The following is a 21,454-nucleotide window of genomic DNA, read 5'->3' as shown; positions in this document are numbered from 1 at the left end:
CACCACAGGCTGCTCCCCCTGTATACTATGACACCACAGGCTGCTCCCCCTGTATACTATGACACCACCGGCTGCTCCCCTGTATACTAATGCACCACAGGCTTCTCCTCCTGTATACTATGACAGCACATGACGCTCCCCCTGTATACTATGGTACCACAGGCTGCTCCCCCTGTATACTAGGGCTCCACAGGCTGCTCCCCCTGTATACTATGACACCACAGGCTGCTCCCCCTGTATACTATGGCACCACTGGCTTCTCCCCCTGTATACTATGGCAGCACAGGCTTCACCTCCTGTATACTAGGGCACCACAGGCTTCTCCCCCTGTATACTATGACACCACTGGCTTCTCCCCCTGTATACTATGGCACCACAGGCTGCTCCCCATGTATACTATGGCACCACAGGCTGCTCCCCCTGTATACTATGACACCACAGGCTGCTCCCCCTGTATACTATGACACCACAGGCTGCTCCCCATGTATACTATGGCACCACAGGCTGCTCCCCCTGTATACTATGACACCACAGGCTGCTCCCCCTGTATACCATGGCAGCACAGGCTGCTCCCCCTGTATACTGTGACACCACAGGCTGCTCCCCCTGTTACTATAGCACCACAGGCTGCTCTCCCTGTATACTAGGGCACCACAGGCTGCTCCCCCTGTATACTATGGAGCAACAGGCCGCTCTACCAGTATACTATGGCACCACAGGCCGCTCCCCCTGTATACTATGGCGCCACAGGTCGCTCCCCCTGTATACTAAGGTGCCACAGGCCGCTCCCCCTGTACACTAGGGCACCACAGGCCACTTCCCCTGTATACTATGGCAACAGAGGCCGCTCTTCCTGTATACACCACATGCGATTCCCCCTGTACACTATGGCAGCAAAGGCTTCTACTCCTGTATACTATGACAGCACAGGCCGCTCCCCCTGTATACTATGGCAGCACAGGCCTCTCCTCCTGTACACTATGGCACCACAGGCTGCTCTCCCTGTATACTATGACACCACAGGCTGCTCCCCCTGTATACTATGACACCACAGGCTGCTCCCCCTGTATACTATGACATCACAGGCTGCTCCTACTGTATACTAGGGCACCACAGGCTGCTCTCCCTGTAAACTATGGCACCACAGGCTGCTCCCCCTGCACACCTTGGCACCACCGGCTGCTCCCCTGTATACTAATGCACCACAGGCTTCTCCTCCTGTACACTATGGCACCACAGGCTGCTCTCCCTGTATACTATGACACCACAGGCTGCTCCCCCTGTATACTATGACACCACCGGCTGCTCCCCTGTATACTAATGCACCACAGGCTTCTCCTCCTGTATATTATGACAGCACATAACGCTCCCCCTGTATACTATGGTACCACAGGCTGCTCCCCCTGTATACTAGGGCTCCACAGGCTGCTCCCCCTGTATACTAGGGCACCACAGGCCGCTCCCCCTGTATACTAGGGCACCACAGGCTGCTCCCCCTGTATACTATGACACCACAGGCTGCTCCCCCGGTATACTATGACACCACAGGCTGCTCCCCCTGTATACTATGACACCACAGGCTGCTCCCCCTGTATACTATGACACCACAGGCTGCTCCCCTTGTATACTAGGGCTCCACAGGCTGCTCCCCCTGTATACTAGGGCTCCACAGGCTGCTCCCCCTGTATACTAGGGCTCCACAGGCTGCTCCCCCTGTATACTAGGGCACCACAGGCTGCTCCCCCTGTATACTAGGGCACCACAGGCTGCTCCCCCTGTATACTAGGGCTCCACAGGCTGCTCCCCCTTTATACTATGGCAGCACAGGCTTCTCCTCCTGTATACTAGGGCACCACAGGCTTCTCCCCTGTATACTATGACACCACTGGCTTCTCCCCCTGTATACTATGGCACCACAGGCTGCTTCCCCCTGTATACTATGACACCACAGGCTGCTCCCCCTGTATACCCTGGCAGCACAGGCTGCTCCCCCTGTATACTATGACACCACAGGCTGCTCCCCCTGTATACTATAGCACCACAGGCTGCTATCCCTGTATACTAGGGCACCACAGGCTGCTCCCCCTGTATACTATGGAGCAACAGGCCGCTCTACCTATATACTATGGCACCACAGGCCGCTCCCCCTGTATACTATGGCGCCACAGGTCACTCCCCCTGTATACTAAGGCGCCACAGGCCGCTCCCCCTGTATACTAGGGCACCACAGGCCACTTCCCCTGTATACTAGGGCAACAGAGGCCGCTCTTCCTGTATACACCACATGCGATTCCCCCTGTACACAATGGCAGCAAAGGCTTCTACTCCTGTATACTATGACAGCACAGGCCGCTCCCCCTGTATACTATGGCAGCACAGGCCTCTCCTCCTGTACACTATGGCACCACAGGCTTCTCCTCCTGTACACTATGGCACCACAGGCTGCTCTCCCTGTATACTATGACACCACAGGCTGCTCCCCCTGTATACTATGACATCACAGGCTGCTCCTCCTGTATACTAGGGCACCACAGGCTGCTCTCCCTGTAAACTATGGCACCACAGGCTGCTCCCCCTGCACACCTTGGCACCACCGGCTGCTCCCCTGTATACTAATGCACCACAGGCTGCTCCCCCTGTATACTATGACATCACAGGCTGCTCCTCCTGTATACTAGGGCACCACAGGCTGCTCTCCCTGTAAACTATGGCACCACAGGCTGCTCCCCATGCACACCTTGGCACCACCGGCTGCTCCCCTGTATACTAATGCACCACAGGCTTCTCCTCCTGTATACTATGGCACCACCGTCTGCTCCCCATGTATACTATGGCACCACAGGCTGCTCCCCCTGTATACTATGACACCACAGGCTGCTCCCCCTGTATACTATGACACCACAGGCTGCTCCCCATGTATACTATGGCACCACAGGCTGCTCCCCCTGTATACTATGACACCACAGGCTGCTCCCCCTGTATACCATGGCAGCACAGGCTGCTCCCCCTGTATACTATGACACCACAGGCTGCTCCCCCTGTTACTATAGCACCACAGGCTGCTCTCCCTGTATACTAGGGCACCACAGGCTGCTCCCCCTGTGTACTATGGAGCAACAGGCCGCTCTACCAGTATACTATGGCACCACAGGCCGCTCCCCCTGTATACTATGGCGCCACAGGTCGCTCCCCCTGTATACTAAGGTGCCACAGGCCGCTCCCCCTGTACACTAGGGCACCACAGGCCACTTCCCCTGTATACTATGGCAACAGAGGCCGCTCTTCCTGTATACACCACATGCGATTCCCCCTGTACACTATGGCAGCAAAGGCTTCTACTCCTGTATACTATGACAGCACAGGCCGCTCCCCCTGTATACTATGGCAGCACAGGCCTCTCCTCCTGTACACTATGGCACCACAGGCTGCTCTCCCTGTATACTATGACACCACAGGCTGCTCCCCCTGTATACTATGACACCACAGGCTGCTCCCCCTGTATACTATGACATCACAGGCTGCTCCTACTGTATACTAGGGCACCACAGGCTGCTCTCCCTGTAAACTATGGCACCACAGGCTGCTCCCCCTGCACACCTTGGCACCACCGGCTGCTCCCCTGTATACTAATGCACCACAGGCTTCTCCTCCTGTACACTATGGCACCACAGGCTGCTCTCCCTGTATACTATGACACCACAGGCTGCTCCCCCTGTATACTATGACACCACCGGCTGCTCCCCTGTATACTAATGCACCACAGGCTTCTCCTCCTGTATATTATGACAGCACATAACGCTCCCCCTGTATACTATGGTACCACAGGCTGCTCCCCCTGTATACTAGGGCTCCACAGGCTGCTCCCCCTGTATACTAGGGCACCACAGGCCGCTCCCCCTGTATACTAGGGCACCACAGGCTGCTCCCCCTGTATACTATGACACCACAGGCTGCTCCCCCGGTATACTATGACACCACAGGCTGCTCCCCCTGTATACTATGACACCACAGGCTGCTCCCCCTGTATACTATGACACCACAGGCTGCTCCCCCTGTATACTATGACACCACAGGCTGCTCCCCTTGTATACTAGGGCTCCACAGGCTGCTCCCCCTGTATACTAGGGCTCCACAGGCTGCTCCCCCTGTATACTAGGGCTCCACAGGCTGCTCCCCCTGTATACTAGGGCACCACAGGCTGCTCCCCCTGTATACTATGGCTCCACAGGCTGCTCCCCCTGTATACTATGGCAGCACAGGCTTCTCCTCCTGTATACTAGGGCACCACAGGCTTCTCCCCTGTATACTATGGCACCACAGGCTGCTTCCCCCTGTATACTATGACACCACAGGCTGCTCCCCCTGTATACCCTGGCAGCACAGGCTGCTCCCCCTGTATACTATAGCACCACAGGCTGCTCCCCATGTATACTATAGCACCACAGGCTGCTATCCCTGTATACTAGGGCACCACAGGCTGCTCCCCCTGTATACTATGGAGCAACAGGCCGCTCTACCTATATACTATGGCACCACAGGCCGCTCCCCCTGTATACTATGGCGCCACAGGTCGCTCCCCCTGTATACTAAGGCGCCACAGGCCGCTCCCCCTGTATACTAGGGCACCACAGGCCACGTCCCCTGTATACTAGGGCAACAGAGGCCGCTCTTCCTGTATACACCACATGCGATTCCCCCTGTACACAATGGCAGCAAAGGCTTCTACTCCTGTATACTATGACAGCACAGGCCGCTCCCCCTGTATACTATGGCAGCACAGGCCTCTCCTCCTGTACACTATGGCACCACAGGCTTCTCCTCCTGTACACTATGGCACCACAGGCTGCTCTCCCTGTATACTATGACACCACAGGCTGCTCCCCCTGTATACTATGACATCACAGGCTGCTCCTCCTGTATACTAGGGCACCACAGGCTGCTCTCCCTGTAAACTATGGCACCACAGGCTGCTCCCCCTGCACACCTTGGCACCACCGGCTGCTCCCCTGTATACTAATGCACCACAGGCTTCTCCTCCTGTATACTATGGCACCACCGTCTGCTCCCCTTGAATACTATGGCACCACAGGTCGCTCCCCCCGTATACAATGACAGCACATGACGCTCCCCCCGTATACTATGGCACCGCAGGCTGCTCCCCCTGTATACTATGACACCACAGGCTTCTCCTCCTGTATACTAGGGCACCACAGGCTGGTCTCCCTGTAAACTATGGCACCACAGGCTGCTCCCCCTGCACACCTGGGCACCACCGGCTGCTCCCCTGTATACTGTGACAGCACATGACGCTCCCCCTGTATACTATGGTACCACAGGCTGCTCCCCCTGTATACTAGGGCTCCACAGGCTGCTCCCCCTGTATACTAGGGCACCACAGGCCGCTCCCCCTGTATACTAGGGCACCACAGGCTGCTCCCCCTGTATACTATGACACCACAGGCTGCTCCCCCGGTATACTATGACACCACAGGCTGCTCCCCCTGTATACTATGACACCACAGGCTGCTCCCCCTGTATACTATGACACCACAGGCTGCTCCCCCTGTATACTAGGGCTCCACAGGCTGCTCCCCCTGTATACTAGGGCTCCACAGGCTGCTCCCCCTGTATACTAGGGCACCACAGGCAGCTCCCCCTGTATACTAGGGCACCACAGGCTGCTCCCCCTGTATACTATGACACCACAGGCTGCTCCCCCTGTATACTATGACACCACAGGCTGCTCTCCCTGTATACTATGACACCACAGGCTGCTCCCCCTGTATACTATGACACCACAGGCTGCTCCAAATGTATACTAGGGCACCACAGGCTGCTCCCCCTGTATACTAGGGCACCACAGGCCGCTCCCCCTGTATACTAGGGCACCACAGGCCGCTCCCCCTGTAGAGTAGGGCACCACAGGCTGCTCCCCCTGTATACAAGGGAGCCACAGGCCGCTCCCCCTGTATACTAGGGCACCACAGGCCACTTCCCCTGTATACTATAGCAACAGAGGCCGCTCTTCCTGTATACACCACATGCGATTCCCCCTGTACACTATGGCAGCACAGGCCTCTCCTCCTGTACACTATGGCAACACAGGCTTCTCCTCCTGTACACTATGGCACCACAGGCTTCTCCTCCTGTACACTATGGCACCACAGGCTTCTCCTCCTGTACACTATGGCACCACAGGCTTCTCCTCCTGTACACTATGGCACCACAGGCTTCTCCTCCTGTACACTATGGCACCACAGGCTGCTCTCCCTGTATACTATGACATCACAGGCTGCTCCCCCTGTATACTATGACACCACAGGCTGCTCCCTCTGTATACTATGACATCACATGCTGCTCCTCCTGTATACTAGGGCACCACAGGCTGCTCTCCCTGTAAACTACGGCACCACAGGCTGCTCTCCCTGTAAACTACGGCACCACAGGCTGCTCCCCTGTATACTAATGCACCACAGGCTTCTCCTCCTGTATACTATGGCACCACCGGCCGCTCCCCTTGAATACTATGGCACCACAGGTCGCTCCCCCCGTATACAATGACAGCACATGATGCTCCCCCTGTATACTATGGCACCACAGGCTGCTCCCCCTGTATACTATGACACAACAGGCTTCTCCTCCAGTATACTAGGGCACCACAGGCTGCTCTCCCTGTAAACTATGGCACCACAGGCTGCTCAACCTGCACACCTGGGCACCACCGGCTGCTCCCCTGTATACTAATGCACCACAGGCTTCTCCTCCTGTATATTATGACAGCACATGACGCCCCCCCTGTATACTATGGCACCACAGGCTGCTCCCCCTGTATACTAGGGCTCCACAGGCTGCTCCCCCTGTATACTATAGCACCACAGGCTGCTCTCCCTGTATACTAGGGCACCACAGGCTGCTCCCCCTGTATACTATGACACCACAGGCTGCTCTCCCTGTATACTATGACACCACAGGCTGCTCCCCCTGTATACTATGACACCACAGGCTGCTCCCCCTGTATACTATGACACCACAGGCTGCACCCCCTGTATACTGTGACACCACAGGCTGCTCCCCCTGTATACTATGACACCACAGGCTGCTCCCCCTGTATACTATGACACCACAGGCTGCTCCCCCTGTATACTAGGGCACCACAGGCTGCTCCCCCTGTATACTAGGGCACCACAGGCTGCTCCCCCTGTATACTATGGCACCACAGGCTGCTCCCCCTGTATACTATGGCACCACAGGTTTCTCCCCCTGTATACTATGGCAGCACAGGCTTCCCCCTGTATACTATGGCACCACAGGCTTCTCCTCCTGTATACTATAGCACCACAGGCTTCTCCCCCTGTATACTATGGCATCACAGGCTTCTCCTCCTGTATACTATGGCACCACAGGCTTCTCTTCCTGTATATTATGGCACCACAGGCTGCTCCCCCTGTATACTATGACACCACAGGCTGCTCTCCCTGTATACTATGACACCACAGGCTGCTCCCCCTGTATACTATGACACCACAGGCTGCTCCCCCTGTATACTATGGCACCACTGGCTTCTCCCCCTGTATACTATGGCACCACGGCTTCTCCTCCTGTATACTATGGCACCACAGGCTTCTCCTCCTGTATACTAGGGCACCACAAGCTTCTCCCCTGTATACTATAGCACCGCAGGCTTCTCCTCCTGTATACTATGGTACCGCAGGCTGCTCCCCCTGTATACTATGACACCACAGGCTGCTCCCCCTGTATACTATGACACCACTGGTTGCTCTCCCTGTATACAATGACACCACAGGCTGCTCCCCCTGTATACTATGACACCACAGGCTGCTCCCCCTGTATACTATGGCACCACTGGCTTCTCCCCCTGTATACTATGGCAGCACAGGCTTCTCCTCCTGTATACTAGGGCACCACAGGCTTCTCCCCCTGTATACTATGGCACCACTGGCTTCTCCCCCTGTATACTATGGCACCACAGGCTGCTCCCCATGTATACTATGGCACCACAGGCTGCTCCCCCTGTATACTATGACACCACAGGCTGCTCCCCCTGTATACTAAGACACCACAGGCTGCTCCCCATGTATACTATGGCACCACAGGCTGCTCCCCCTGTATACTATGACACCACAGGCTGCTCCCCCTGTATACCATGGCAGCACAGGCTGCTCCCCCTGTATACTATGACACCACAGGCTGCTCCCCCTGTATACTATAGCACCACAGGCTGCTCTCCCTGTATACTAGGGCACCACAGGCTGCTCCCCCTGTATACTATGACACCACAGGCTGCACCCCCTGTATACTGTGACACCACAGGCTGCTCCCCCTGTATACTGTGACACCACAGGCTGCTCCCCCTGTATACTGTGACACCAAAGGCTGCTCCCCCTGTATACTGTGACACCACAGGCTGCTCCCCCTGTAAAATAGGGCACCACAGGCTGCTCCCCCTGTATACTAGGGCACCACAGACTGCTCCCCCTGTATACTATGGCACCACAGGCTGCTCCCCCTGTATACTAAGGCACCACAGGCTGCTCCCCCTGTATACTATGGCACCACAGGTTTCTCCCCCTGTATACTATGGCAGCACAGGCTTCCCCCTGTAAACTATGGCACCACAGGCTTCTCCTCCTGTATACTATAGCACCACAGGCTTCTCCTCCTGTATACTATAGCATCACAGGCTTCTCCTCCTGTATACTATGGCATCACAGGCTTCTCCTCCTGTATACTATGGCACCACAGGCTGCTCCCCCTGTATACTATGACACCACAGGCTGCTCTCCCTGTATACTATGACACCACAGGCTGCTCCCCCTGTATACTATGGCACCACTGGCTTCTCCCCCTGTATACTATGGCACCACGGCTTCTCCTCCTGTATACATGGCACCACATGCTTCTCCTCCTGTACACTAGGGCACCACAGGCTGCTCCCCTGTATACTATGACACCACAGGCTGCTCCCCCTGTATACTATGGCACCACAGGCTGCTCCCCATGTATACTATGGCACCACAGGCTGCTCCCCATGTATACTATGGCACCACAGGCTGCTCCCCCTGTATACTATGACACCACAGGCTGCTCCCCTGTATACTATGGCAGCACAGGCTTCCCCCTGTATACTATAGCACCGCAGGCTTCTCCTCCTGTATACTATGGCACCGCAGGCTGCTCCCCCTGTATACTATGACACCACAGGCTGCTCCCCCTGTATACTATGACACCACAGGTTGCTCCCCCTGTATACTATGACACCACAGGCTGCTCCCCCTGTATACTATGACACCACAGGCTGCTCCCCCTGTATACTATGGCACCACTGGCTTCTCCCCCTGTATACTATGGCAGCACAGGCTTCTCCTCATGTATACTAGGGCACCACAGGTTTCTCCCCCTGTATACTATGACACCACTGGCTTCTCCCCCTGTATACTATGGCACCACAGACTGCTCCCCCTGTATACTATGGCACCACAGGCTGCTCCCCCTGTATACTATGACACCACAGGCTGCTCCCCCTGTATACAATTACACCACAGGCTGCTCCCCATGTATACTATGGCACCACAGGCTGCTCCCCCTGTATACTATGACACCACAGGCTGCACCCCCTGTATACTGTGACACCACAGGCTGCTCCCCCTCTATACTGTGACACCACAGGCTGCTCCCCCTGTATACTAGGGCACCACAGACTGCTCCCCCTGTATACTATGGCACCACAGGCTGCTCCCCCTGTATACTATGGCACCACAGGCTGCTCCCCCTGTATACTATGGCAGCACAGGCTTCCCCCTGTATACTATGGCACCACAGGCTTCTCCTGTATACTATAGCACCACAGGCTTCTCCTCCTGTATACTATAGCATCACAGGCTTCTCCTCCTGTATACTATGGCATCACAGGCTTCTCCTCCTGTATACTATGGCATCACAGGCTTCTCCTCCTGTATACTATGGCACCACAGGCTGCTCCCCCTGTATACTATGACACCACAGGCTGCTCTCCCTGTATACTATGACACCACAGGCTGCTCCCCCGCTATACTATGACACCACAGGCTGCTCCCCCTTTATACTATGGCACCACTGGCTTCTCCCCCTGTATACTATGGCACCACAGCTTCTCCTCCTGTATACATGGCACCACAGGCTTCTCCTCCTGTACACTAGGGCACCACAGGCTGCTCCCCTGTATACTATGACACCACAGGCTGCTCCCCCTGTATACTATGACACCACAGGCTGCTCCCCATGTATACTATGGCAGCACAGGCTTCCCCTTGTATACTATAGCAACGCAGGCTTCTCCTCCTGTATACTATGGCACCGCAGGCTGCTCCCCCTGTATACTATGACACCACAGGCTGCTCCCTCTGTATACTATGACACCACAGGTTGCTCCCCCTGTATACTATGACACCACAGGCTGCTCCCCATGTATACTATGGCACCACAGGCTGCTCCCCCTGTATACTATGACACCACAGGCTGCTCCCCCTGTATACTATGGCAGCACAGGCTTCCCCCTGTATACTATGGCACCACAGGCTTCTCCTGTATACTATAGCACCACAGGCTTCTCCTCCTGTATACTATAGCATCACAGGCTTCTCCTCCTGTATACTATGGCATCACAGGCTTCTCCTCCTGTATACTATGACACCACAGGCTGCTCTCCCTGTATACTATGACACCACAGGCTGCTCCCCCTGTATACTATGGCACCACTGGCTTCTCCCCCTGTATACTATGGCACCACGGCTTCTTCTCCTCCTGTATACATGGCACCACAGGCTTCTCCTCCTATACACTAGGGCACCACAGGCTGCTCCCCTGTATACTATGACACCACAGGCTGCTCCCCCTGTATACTATGGCACCACAGGCTGCTCCCCATGTATACTATGGCACCACAGGCTGCTCCCCATGTATACTATGGCACCACAGGCTGCTCCCCCTGTATACTATGACACCACAGGCTGCTCCCCCTGTATACTATGGCAGCACAGGCTTCCCCCTGTATACTATAGCACCGCAGGCTTCTCCTCCTGTATACTATGGCACCGCAGGCTGCTCCCCCTGTATACTATGACACCACAGGCTGCTCCCCCTGTATACTATGACACCACAGGTTGCTCCCCCTGTATACTATGACACCACAGGCTGCTCCCCCTGTATACTATGACACCACAGGCTGCTCCCCCTGTATACTATGGCACCACTGGCTTCTCCCCCTGTATACTATGGCAGCACAGGCTTCTCCTCATGTATACTAGGGCACCACAGGTTTCTCCCCCTGTATACTATGACACCACTGGCTTCTCCCCCTGTATACTATGGCACCACAGGCTGCTCCTCCTGTATACTATGGCACCACAGGCTGCTCCCCCAGTATACTATGACACCACAGACTGCTCCCCCTGTATACAATTACACCACAGGCTGCTCCCCATGTATACTATGGCACCACAGGCTGCTCCCCCTGTATACTATGACACCACAGGCTGCACCCCCTGTATACCATGGCAGCACAGGCTGCTCCCCCTGTATACTATGACACCACAGGCTGCTCCCCCTGTATACTATAGCACCACAGGCTGCTCTCCCTGTATACTAGGGCACCACAGGCTGCTCCCCCTGTATACTATGACACCACAGGCTGCACCCCCTGTATACTGTGACACCACAGGCTGCTCCCCCTGTATACTGTGACACCACAGGCTGCTCCCCCTGTATACTGTGACACCAAAGGCTGCTCCCCCTGTATACTGTGACACCACAGGCTGCTCCCCCTGTAAAATAGGGCACCACAGGCTGCTCCCCCTGTATACTAGGGCACCACAGACTGCTCCCCCTGTATACTATGGCACCACAGGCTGCTCCCCCTGTATACTAAGGCACCACAGGCTGCTCCCCCTGTATACTATGGCACCACAGGTTTCTCCCCCTGTATACTATGGCAGCACAGGCTTCCCCCTGTAAACTATGGCACCACAGGCTTCTCCTCCTGTATACTATAGCACCACAGGCTTCTCCTCCTGTATACTATAGCATCACAGGCTTCTCCTCCTGTATACTATGGCATCACAGGCTTCTCCTCCTGTATACTATGGCACCACAGGCTGCTCCCCCTGTATACTATGACACCACAGGCTGCTCTCCCTGTATACTATGACACCACAGGCTGCTCCCCCTGTATACTATGGCACCACTGGCTTCTCCCCCTGTATACTATGGCACCACGGCTTCTCCTCCTGTATACATGGCACCACATGCTTCTCCTCCTGTACACTAGGGCACCACAGGCTGCTCCCCCTGTATACTATGACACCACAGGCTGCTCCCCCTGTATACCATGGCAGCACAGGCTGCTCCCCCTGTATACTATGACACCACAGGCTGCTCCCCCTGTATACTATAGCACCACAGGCTGCTCTCCCTGTATACTAGGGCACCACAGGCTGCTCCCCCTGTATACTATGACACCACAGGCTGCACCCCCTGTATACTGTGACACCACAGGCTGCTCCCCCTGTATACTGTGACACCACAGGCTGCTCCCCCTGTATACTGTGACACCAAAGGCTGCTCCCCCTGTATACTGTGACACCACAGGCTGCTCCCCCTGTAAAATAGGGCACCACAGGCTGCTCCCCCTGTATACTAGGGCACCACAGACTGCTCCCCCTGTATACTATGGCACCACAGGCTGCTCCCCCTGTATACTAAGGCACCACAGGCTGCTCCCCCTGTATACTATGGCACCACAGGTTTCTCCCCCTGTATACTATGGCAGCACAGGCTTCCCCCTGTAAACTATGGCACCACAGGCTTCTCCTCCTGTATACTATAGCACCACAGGCTTCTCCTCCTGTATACTATAGCATCACAGGCTTCTCCTCCTGTATACTATGGCATCACAGGCTTCTCCTCCTGTATACTATGGCACCACAGGCTGCTCCCCCTGTATACTATGACACCACAGGCTGCTCTCCCTGTATACTATGACACCACAGGCTGCTCCCCCTGTATACTATGGCACCACTGGCTTCTCCCCCTGTATACTATGGCACCACGGCTTCTCCTCCTGTATACATGGCACCACATGCTTCTCCTCCTGTACACTAGGGCACCACAGGCTGCTCCCCTGTATACTATGACACCACAGGCTGCTCCCCCTGTATACTATGGCACCACAGGCTGCTCCCCATGTATACTATGGCACCACAGGCTGCTCCCCATGTATACTATGGCACCACAGGCTGCTCCCCCTGTATACTATGACACCACAGGCTGCTCCCCTGTATACTATGGCAGCACAGGCTTCCCCCTGTATACTATAGCACCGCAGGCTTCTCCTCCTGTATACTATGGCACCGCAGGCTGCTCCCCCTGTATACTATGACACCACAGGCTGCTCCCCCTGTATACTATGACACCACAGGTTGCTCCCCCTGTATACTATGACACCACAGGCTGCTCCCCCTGTATACTATGACACCACAGGCTGCTCCCCCTGTATACTATGGCACCACTGGCTTCTCCCCCTGTATACTATGGCAGCACAGGCTTCTCCTCATGTATACTAGGGCACCACAGGTTTCTCCCCCTGTATACTATGACACCACTGGCTTCTCCCCCTGTATACTATGGCACCACAGACTGCTCCCCCTGTATACTATGGCACCACAGGCTGCTCCCCCTGTATACTATGACACCACAGGCTGCTCCCCCTGTATACAATTACACCACAGGCTGCTCCCCATGTATACTATGGCACCACAGGCTGCTCCCCCTGTATACTATGACACCACAGGCTGCACCCCCTGTATACTGTGACACCACAGGCTGCTCCCCCTCTATACTGTGACACCACAGGCTGCTCCCCCTGTATACTAGGGCACCACAGACTGCTCCCCCTGTATACTATGGCACCACAGGCTGCTCCCCCTGTATACTATGGCACCACAGGCTGCTCCCCCTGTATACTATGGCAGCACAGGCTTCCCCCTGTATACTATGGCACCACAGGCTTCTCCTGTATACTATAGCACCACAGGCTTCTCCTCCTGTATACTATAGCATCACAGGCTTCTCCTCCTGTATACTATGGCATCACAGGCTTCTCCTCCTGTATACTATGGCATCACAGGCTTCTCCTCCTGTATACTATGGCACCACAGGCTGCTCCCCCTGTATACTATGACACCACAGGCTGCTCTCCCTGTATACTATGACACCACAGGCTGCTCCCCCGCTATACTATGACACCACAGGCTGCTCCCCCTTTATACTATGGCACCACTGGCTTCTCCCCCTGTATACTATGGCACCACAGCTTCTCCTCCTGTATACATGGCACCACAGGCTTCTCCTCCTGTACACTAGGGCACCACAGGCTGCTCCCCTGTATACTATGACACCACAGGCTGCTCCCCCTGTATACTATGACACCACAGGCTGCTCCCCATGTATACTATGGCAGCACAGGCTTCCCCCTGTATACTATAGCAACGCAGGCTTCTCCTCCTGTATACTATGGCACCGCAGGCTGCTCCCCCTGTATACTATGACACCACAGGCTGCTCCCTCTGTATACTATGACACCACAGGTTGCTCCCCCTGTATACTATGACACCACAGGCTGCTCCCCATGTATACTATGGCACCACAGGCTGCTCCCCCTGTATACTATGACACCACAGGCTGCTCCCCCTGTATACTATGGCAGCACAGGCTTCCCCCTGTATACTATGGCACCACAGGCTTCTCCTGTATACTATAGCACCACAGGCTTCTCCTCCTGTATACTATAGCATCACAGGCTTCTCCTCCTGTATACTATGGCATCACAGGCTTCTCCTCCTGTATACTATGACACCACAGGCTGCTCTCCCTGTATACTATGACACCACAGGCTGCTCCCCCTGTATACTATGGCACCACTGGCTTCTCCCCCTGTATACTATGGCACCACGGCTTCTTCTCCTCCTGTATACATGGCACCACAGGCTTCTCCTCCTATACACTAGGGCACCACAGGCTGCTCCCCTGTATACTATGACACCACAGGCTGCTCCCCCTGTATACTATGGCACCACAGGCTGCTCCCCATGTATACTATGGCACCACAGGCTGCTCCCCATGTATACTATGGCACCACAGGCTGCTCCCCCTGTATACTATGACACCACAGGCTGCTCCCCCTGTATACTATGGCAGCACAGGCTTCCCCCTGTATACTATAGCACCGCAGGCTTCTCCTCCTGTATACTATGGCACCGCAGGCTGCTCCCCCTGTATACTATGACACCACAGGCTGCTCCCCCTGTATACTATGACACCACAGGTTGCTCCCCCTGTATACTATGACACCACAGGCTGCTCCCCCTGTATACTATGACACCACAGGCTGCTCCCCCTGTATACTATGGCACCACTGGCTTCTCCCCCTGTATACTATGGCAGCACAGGCTTCTCCTCATGTATACTAGGGCACCACAGGTTTCTCCCCCTGTATACTATGACACCACTGGCTTCTCCCCCTGTATACTATGGCACCACAGGCTGCTCCTCCTGTATACTATGGCACCACAGGCTGCTCCCCCAGTATACTATGACACCACAGACTGCTCCCCCTGTATACAATTACACCACAGGCTGCTCCCCATGTATACTATGGCACCACAGGCTGCTCCCCCTGTATACTATGACACCACAGGCTGCACCCCCTGTATACTGTGACACCACAGGCTGCTCCCCCTGTATACTGTGACACCACAGGCTGCTCCCCCTGTATAATAGGGCACCACAGGCTGCTCCCCCTGTATACTAGGGCACCACAGACTGCTCCCCCTGTATACTATGGCACCACAGGCTGCTCCCCCTGTATACTATGGCACCACAGGTTTCTCCCCCTGTATACTATGGCAGCACAGGCTTCCCCCTGTATACTATGGCACCACAGTCTTCTCCTGTATACTATAGCACCACAGGCTTCTCCTCCTGTATACTATAGCATCACAGGCTTCTCCTCCTGTATACTATGGCATCACAGGCTTCTCCTCCTGTATAGTATGGCACCACAGGCTGCTCCCCCTGTATACTATGACACCACAGGCTGCTTTCCCTGTATACTATGACACCACAGGCTGCTCCCCCGCTATACTATGACACCACAGGCTGCTCCCCCTTTATACTATGGCACCACTGGCTTCTCCCCCTGTATACTATGGCACCACAGCTTCTCCTCCTGTATACATGGCACCACAGGCTTCTCCTCCTGTACACTAGGGCACCACAGGCTGCTCCCCTGTATACTATGACACCACAGGCTGCTCCCCCTGTATACTATGACACCACAGGCTGCTCCCCCTGTATACTATGACACCACAGGCTGCTCCCCATGTATACTATGGCACCACAGGTTGCTCCCCCTGTATACTATGACACCACAGGCTGCTCCCCCTGTATACTATGGCAGCACAGGCTTCCCCCTGTATACTATAGCAACGCAGGCTTAACCTCCTGTATACTATGGCACCGCAGGCTGCTCCCCCTGTATACTATGACACCACAGGCTGCTCCCCCTGTATACTATGACACCACAGGTTGCTCCCCCTGTATACTATGACACCACAGGCTGCTCCCCATGTATACTATGGCACCACAGGCTGCTCCCCCTGTATACTATGACACCACAGGCTGCACCCCATGTATACTGTGACACCACAGGCTGCTCCCCCTGTATACTGTGACACCACAGGCTGCTCCCCCTGTATACTGTGACACCACAGGCTGCTCCCCCTGTATAATAGGGCACCACAGGCTGCTCCCCCTGTATACTAGGGCACCACAGACTGCTCCCCCTGTATACTATGGCACCACAGGCTGCTCCCCCTGTATACTATGGCACCACAGGTTTCTCCCCCTGTATACTATGGCAGCACAGGCTTCCCCCTGTATACTATGGCACCACAGGCTTCTCCTCCTGTATACTATAGCATCACAGGCTTCTCCTCCTGTATACTATGGCATCACAGGCTTCTCCTCCTGTATACTATGGCACCACAGGCTGCTCCCCCTGTATACTATGACACCACAGGCTGCTCTCCCTGTATGCTATGACACCACAGGCTGCTCCCCCTGTATACTATGGCACCAATGGCTTCTCCCCCTGTATACTATAGCACCACGGCTTCTCCTCCTGTATACATGGCACCACAGGCTTCTCCTCCTGTACACTAGGGCACCACAGGCTGCTCCCCTGTATACTATGACACCACAGGCTGCTCCCCCTGTATACTATGGCACCACAGGCTGCTCCCCCTGTATACTATGACACCACAGGCTGCTCCCCCTGTATACTATGGCAGCACAGGCTTCCCCCTGTATACTATAGCACCGCAGGCTTCTCCTCCTGTATACTATGGCACCGCAGGCTGCTCCCCCTGTATACTATGACACCGCAGGCTGCTCCCCCTGTATACTATGACACCACAGGCTGCTCCCCCTGTATACTATGGCAGCACAGGCTTCCCCCTGTATACTATAGCACCGCAGGCTTCTCCTCCTGTATACTATGGCACCGCAGGCTGCTCCCCCTGTATACTATGACACCACAGGCTGCTCCCCCTGTATACTATGGCACCACTGGCTTCTCCCCCTGTATACTATGGCAGCACAGGCTTCTCCTCCTGTATACTAGGGCACCACAGGCTTCTCCCCCTGTATACTATGACACCACTGGCTTCTCCCCCTGTATACTATGGCACCACAGGCTGCTCCCTATGTATACTATGGCACCACAGGCTGCTCCCCCTGTATACTATGACACCACAGGCTGCTCCCCCTGTATACAATGACACCACAGGCTGCTCCCCATGTATACTATGGCACCACAGGCTGCTCCCCCTGTATACTATGACACCACTGGCTGCTCCCCCTGTATACTATGGCAGCACAGGCTGCTCCCCCTGTATACTATAGCACCGCAGGCTTCTCCTCCTGTATACTATGGCACCGCAGGCTGCTCCCCCTGTATACTATGGCAGCACAGGCTTCCCCCTGTATACTATAGCACCGCAGGCTTCTCCTCCTGTATACTATGGCACCGCAGGCTGCTCCCCCTGTATACTATGACACCACAGGCTGCTCCCCCTGTATACTATGACACCACAGGCTGCTCCCCCTGTATACTATGACACCACAGGTTGCTCCCCCTGTATACTATGACACCACAGGCTGCTCCCCATGTATACTATGGCACCACAGGCTGCTCCCCCTGTATACTATGACACCACAGGCTGCACCCCCAGTATACTGTGACACCACAGGCTGCTCCCCCTGTATACTGTGACACCACAGGCTGCTCCCCCTGTATACTATGACACCACAGGCTGCTCCCCCTGTATAATAGGGCACCACAGGCTGCTCCCCCTGTATAATAGGGCACCACAGGCTGCTCCCCCTGTATACTAGGGCACCACAGACTGCTCCCCCTGTATACTATGGCACCACAGGCTGCTCCCCCTGTATACTATGGCACCACAGGTTTCTCCCCCTGTATACTATGGCAGCACAGGCTTCCCCCTGTATACTATGGCACCACAGGCTTCTCCTGTATACTATAGCACCACAGGCTTCTCCTCCTGTATACTATAGCATCACAGGCTTCTCCTCCTGTATACTATGGCATCACAGGCTTCTCCTCCTGTATACTATGGCACCACAGGCTGCTCCCCCTGTATACTATGACACCACAGGCTGCTCTACCTGTATACTATGACACCACAGGATGCTCCCCCGCTATACTATGACACCACAGGCTGCTCCCCCTGTATACTATGGCACCAATGGCTTCTCACCCTGTATACTATGGCACCACGGCTTCTCCTCCTGTATACATGGCACCACAGGCTTCTCCTCCTGTACACTAGGGCACCACAGGCTGCTCCCCTGTATACTATGACACCACAGGCTGCTCCCCCTGTATACTATGACACCACAGGCTGCTCCCCATGTATACTATGGCACCACAGGCTGCTCCCCCTGTATACTATGACACCACAGGCTGCTCCCCCTGTATACTATGGTAGCACAGGCTTCCCCCTGTATACTATAGCACCGCAGGCTTCTCCTCCTGTATACTATAGCACCGCAGGCTGCTCCCCCTGTATACGACACCACAGGCTGCTCCCCCTGTATACTATGACACCACAGGTTGCTCCCCCTGTATACTATGGCAGCACAGGCTTCCCCCTGTATACTATAGCACCGCAGGCTTCTCCTCCTGTATACTATGGCACCGCAGGCTGCTCCCCCTGTATACTATGACACCACAGGCTGCTCCCCCTGTATACTATGACACCACAGGCTGTTCCCCCTGTATACTATGGCACCACTGGCTTCTCCCCCTGTATACTATGGCAGCACAGGCTTCTCCTCCTGTATACTAGGGCACCACAGGCTTCTCCCCCTGTATACTATGACACCACTGGCTTCTCCCCCTGTATACTATGGCACCACAGGCTGCTCCCCATGTATACTATGGCACCACAGGCTGCTCCCCCTGTATACTATGACACCACAGGCTGCTCCCCCTGTATACAATGACACCACAGGCTGCTCCCCATGTATACTATGGCACCACAGGCTGCTCCCCCTGTATACTATGACACCACAGGCTGCTCCCCCTGTATACTATGGCAGCACAGGCTGCTCCCCCTGTATATTATGACACCACAGGCTGCTCCCCCTGTATACTATAGCACCGCAGGCTTCTCCTCCTGTATACTATGGCACCGCAGGCTGCTCCCCCTGTATACTATGACACCACAGGCTGCTCCCCCTGTATACTATGACACCACAGGCTGCTCTCCCTGTATACTATGACACCACAGGCTGCTCTCCCTGTATACTATGGCACCACTGGCTTCTCCCCCTGTATACTATGGCTCCACGGCTTCTCCCCCTGTATACTATGACACCACAGGCTGCTCCCCCTGTATACTATGACACCACAGGCTTCACCTCCTGTATACTAGGGCACCACAGGCTGCTCTCCCTGGATACTATGGCACCACAGGCTTCTCCCCCTGTATACTATGGCACCACAGGCTTCTCCCCCTGTATACTATGGCACCACAGGCTTCTCCCCCTGTATACTATGGCACCACAGGCTTCTCCTCCTGTATATTATGACAGCACATGACGCTCCCCCTGTATACTATAGCACCACAGGCTGCTCTCCCTGTATACTAGGGCACCACAGGCTGCTCCACATGCACACTATGCCACCAGTACTTGCGGCTGCCGGACACAGCGAAGTCTCCTCTCTGTAAACCCAACACCCGGAAGTAGCTGAGAGTCCGTGAAGAGGAAAGAGCGGAAGTTTGTTTGGAAAGGGAGACCGAAAGTGAGCGGGTGAAACGCACAAACCGGAAGTGAACTGGTACGCACAGACCGGAACTCGTGGTCAGTCTCATCTATCATTTCGTCACAATACAACCATCATGCGTCGTGCGCTGGGCGTGGTCACTGGCAGCTGGGCGGGGACAGAGTGGGAGGAGCTCAGGAGTGTCTTCCCGTGGTGGGCCCTGAGGCTGTAACAGGCAGAGGGTGCCAGGTGGGCTCATTATGGTTGGTTCTATATCGGAGGGGCTGAAGGGACCTTGTGACGTATTGAGGGGAGGAGCTACGTCAGCAGGGGGAGGAGCTACGGGCGAACAGGGTACCCGAAAAGTACCCTCACGGGCTCGCTTCTCTCGCCACGCTTCGGGCACGGTGGCTCGCTTCGCTCACCACCTAATTACTAAAGGTAATAGTTGGTGGCGTGGATAGTAGAGGAACTATCCTGCTGGCCTAGCTCCTCCCCCTTGCGTCGTAACTCCTCCCCCTTACGGAAAAGGTCCCTTAGCCCACTTGATTCTAGCATCTACCGGGCTCATTATTTCGGGGTGGCCACTAGGGGGGGAGTGGTAGGTCAGAGGTTGCAGAGTGCCCGGCAGGTCAGAGGTTGCAGAGTGCTACTGGCCCACAAAGGGAATGGGGATAGGCTGATGTACAGTGGATGGTGGGTAAGTGCACCTGACATTCGCAGTGGGAGTGGTTGGGTAATGGGCACATGATCAGTAGGCACATATGTTGAGGGTGTAAGGTGTGCCTGGCACACACATGCACAATTAAAGGGCGGATAAGTGTGCCCTCCGGATATGTACATTGGGCTAATTACAACTACTCCCAGCACTCACACGCACTATGGGTGGGTGGTAATTATGCCCGGTAGGTTATCCCAGTAGGCACATAAATAGGGGATAATGTATGGCACAGCATGCACAGTGGCGGGTGGATAAATGCGGTCAGTAGGCACATGCACAGGGTGTGAGTGTGCCCAGTAGACATGAGTGGTAAGAGTCTCTTGTATATA

General features: G+C 55.1%; 1 protein-coding gene across 1 annotated transcript in view; it reads right to left on the bottom strand.

Annotated features, from left to right (window-relative positions):
• The window catches only part of LOC135056375 (uncharacterized), a 113,731-nt gene extending 93,297 nt beyond the window's left edge, over positions 1-20,434 (bottom strand). Inside the window, exon 1 of the mRNA XM_063961454.1 lies at positions 20,332-20,434. The gene's annotated coding sequence lies outside the window, so the exon portion shown is untranslated. The remainder of the gene's footprint in view (positions 1-20,331) is intronic.
• Positions 20,435-21,454: the final 1,020 nt, after the last annotated feature.

Source organism: Pseudophryne corroboree, chromosome 3, assembly GCF_028390025.1.
Source record: "Pseudophryne corroboree isolate aPseCor3 chromosome 3, aPseCor3.hap2, whole genome shotgun sequence".
NCBI classification, from domain to species: Eukaryota; Metazoa; Chordata; class Amphibia; order Anura; family Myobatrachidae; genus Pseudophryne; species Pseudophryne corroboree.
The sequence above is the reverse complement of the archived record's forward strand: the minus strand, read 5'-3'. Positions and strand labels throughout refer to the sequence as shown.